Raw genomic sequence first — 3,460 nt, 5'->3', positions numbered from 1 at the left:
CTCATGGAGGAAAGTAAACAAAGCAGAAATCCGGCTACCCAGCGTGCCAAAATTCCCGAGCCATAGACCCTCGCCCTGCTTTTTTGCTGATTTTAGCACTAAGAGCATTATGTGATGGGTAGAGACATCGCATGGAGTCCTCCTTCTCCATAAATAGCTACAGGAAAACAGTGAAGCATGGGCTTCACACAGTCTCTGGCAGATGATACGCGTTTTCTTTCAACTGAAGGTGCTTTTTTGTAATGCTAAGGGAGAATCCTGATTCCTGGCTGGCCTTTCCAACTGGAAGGTGCTGGTTTGTGCCTCTGATGGGTCAGGTCTCGCTTTCTCTACATACCCAGGAGGTATCTCCACCCTACATGATCCCAGTACACAGCACATTTATATTTCTACAGACCATACATTTTTTTACAATATCAATTTAGATCTGATGTCCTTGGGATGACAAGGGACTGGCGTCCTTGTTCTACACGTAGTCTCCCATACTGATCAATGAAACATGGCGGAAGAAACCGAAATCGCAGGCTTTCTTCCAGTACGGCAGAAAACAAGCACATGGGTTCAGCTTTGTTACACGTAATAGGTGTTGTGTTTGAATATGGTAATTTCTTAAAGGTATGGCCTCCAGAGTTCTGCTGGAAGACAAGTTGCGCAGTATTTGTCAGTTCACATGTACACCCACTCTGAATGGTTAAGGAATCCAGGAGACTAACAGGAAAATTATTTCTTATAGAAAAGCAATGTATTAACATTTTCCAGAAGCAAAGCCTTGAAGCATGTTTAGTGGTAGAGTACAGGAAAGAAACAAGTGGTACACAAATTAAAGATGAATTTGCTGCTACTGAACATGGGAGAGTCATTTATCTTCTCATGGAAAAAGCAAACAGGTTTAGCAATCCACTGATGAGCCTCCCATTTTAAATGCAGGCTTTTTATCCCCAGGACAATTTTGAGGATGCTGATGTGGGATGGTGCCAAGTTCTTGACAAACCACTTCATCATCACCTACAAAGTTTCCCGAAACACCAATTTCAGCTTCCACTTAAGGACATGCAAATGCCCTAAGTAGCAGAGTTTCAGGGTATTGCCACAGAGGAAGAAGTGGCAGCACACTTCACATGTGACTGGAGGACAGCGATACACAAACGCCGATCTGGAGGGTAGCGCCGTGTGTGTGAAAAGGGTAGAACAAGAGGTAGTTCCAAGGTCAGGATCCTACATGCAGCAGAAGCCTGTAAAAGGAGAGCATTCTCCTTACCGCTAGACTTCCCCCTGTGCTTTTTCTCCACACTGTTCATTTTCTTGAGGCAAACTTTTCCACTTTTTTATTCAGAGAGTTTCAGGGGTCCGGGTAATACTGGCTTGGCTTTGCAGAGGTAGTCTGCCACCCTCTTAGAACATATTTCTAAGTGCTTCTGATAAGTTTAACAACTGGATCCATTCTTTACCTCTAGCAAAAATACATGGGAGGAAAAAGTAGGTCAGTTTTCTCCCGGTTGCACCTTTACCCTCGCATACCAGTCACCTGCTCTAAGAGTCAAAGGGCCATTCTGTTTCTGCAGTCCATTTAATGCCCGACCCACTACATAAATGAAAACATTCTTCTTGAGTTTAAGGGGATTTGGATTGGGCCTTAATGCTTAATCTAAAAACAAGAGCAGCTTGTTATAGTGATAACGTCACAAAATGACAGCCTGTGAAAACTGTATTGCAAACCGAACTCTTTGAACAGAGATTATAAAACAACTAGCAAGTTGTTTGTGAAGGATATCTACTTTAATTGCATACAGCCTTGCAATATGGAAGAGTGATAGAGGCTGGAATAACCTTTGAACGTCAGATTGTATTTCCTGATGACACAGAATGCCCTCCGCTTGCACTTTGAAAAGATATAGGGAAATAAATGTTGAATCTTAAGACAGACCCAAATTAATCTTTAATGATTTTGAAACATTTATGTAATCTACCAGTTACATGCAGCAAAAAATAATTTATGAGAATCATAACAAAGAAAATTAGGTAGAATAAGGTCAGTCTGCTATCACTGTTGTGCAGCTAAACTTATAATCACATTTTCAGTAGCTGGATATTAAGATAATTCATCTATCCAGCACGGGCATTAAAGGCTTGAACTTCTAGTCACTTAATCACGTAGCTTCACTTTTGAGATGAGCCCTGAAACTCACTTGTCAAGCGAGTTAATCTGCAGGATCTGGTTCTGATCACAAACGCAGTGCGTGGCACAGGGTGGGATGAACTCCGGAGGCTCTCCGTGGGACCAGCAGGACACCGGCCTCTGGACTGTGGCTGGTAGACAGCGGTGTCTAACGGCACCCAGCAGCACGGCCTGAGGGTGATTTTGATAGTCTAACTGCACCCAGCAAAGAACAACAACCAACATACTATACCTGTCAAACGTTTCTTGCTGTTATCTATGGAACATGGCAAAAACCTGGTGAAGAAATTCTCTATTTGCTAAGAAATACGCAAGATGCATATGCCACGCTTCTGCCTGAAAACCATCTTTGACATCCTTCGATCGTCAGCAGGTACTGACACATCAAGTCTCGGGGGAAATTATTTGCAATAACTTGAGGAAAAGTATCGCTGATTATCAACCAATGTTTTGTCAGGCATGGCTGGCAGCAGAGAGAGATCTCGACCCTTCACGCGATCAAGCGAAAGTCTGATTTTACTGCAGCGGAATTTATTGCGTACCTCGAGGTTTCCACGGCTATAGCGATTTGCAATCAAGAGACAAAGTTTCTCGGGCACTCCCGTGCTTCCCTGCGCGCAGACGGAAGCCCAAGCGAGGATGGCAACGGGTTGCGAAGGGGCTGCCGGCGAGAGGAGGGGAACAACGGGCTGTCGGCGGCGGGGCTCGTCCCCACGCCGCTCACCCCAAACCCCCATCCCGCAGCCCTGCCCGCCCGCTGCTTCCCCAAACCCCCGCAAACGGGTTACGAGGGCCGCGACGCGCCTGACGGAACGGAGGGCGAAGAGGCCCGAGCCGCTCTCGTGGTTCACCCCGCTTTTAACCAGAAAGGGCTCCTTTCTCTGTCACCGTCACCGTGGATCCCCGGTGCTCGGAAAGCGGAGCCGGGGCCACGAAGCCGCGGCGGGGGTCACCACCCGTGGAGGCGGCCGGACTCCCTCCCTCCCTCCCTCCCAAGGCGGGAGAGGCGGACCCTGCGGCCTGACCAGGCCCGGCAGTCGCCCTCTGAGGATGCGAGGGCTCACCGGACCACCGGCAGCCCCCCGTCACCCACGGGACGGGGGCTCCCACGGCCGCCGGGACCGCGTCCTGCTCTGCCCGGGCCGTGAGGCGGCCGGCCGGGGCGGGGGGGGTGGGTGTGTGTGAAGAGACTCCCCGCGCCGCGCGCGGGCCGGTTCCCCGTTGCCCCGGCAACGGTTGCCTAGCGAGGGCCGCAGGCGGCCCGACTCTCCGCGCCTGCGCATT

This window comes from Haliaeetus leucocephalus, unplaced genomic scaffold (genome assembly GCF_000737465.1).
Source record: "Haliaeetus leucocephalus isolate CR32 unplaced genomic scaffold, Haliaeetus_leucocephalus-4.0 Scaffold306, whole genome shotgun sequence".
Classification (NCBI taxonomy): domain Eukaryota; kingdom Metazoa; phylum Chordata; class Aves; order Accipitriformes; family Accipitridae; genus Haliaeetus; species Haliaeetus leucocephalus.
The sequence above is the reverse complement of the archived record's forward strand: the minus strand, read 5'-3'. Positions refer to the sequence as shown.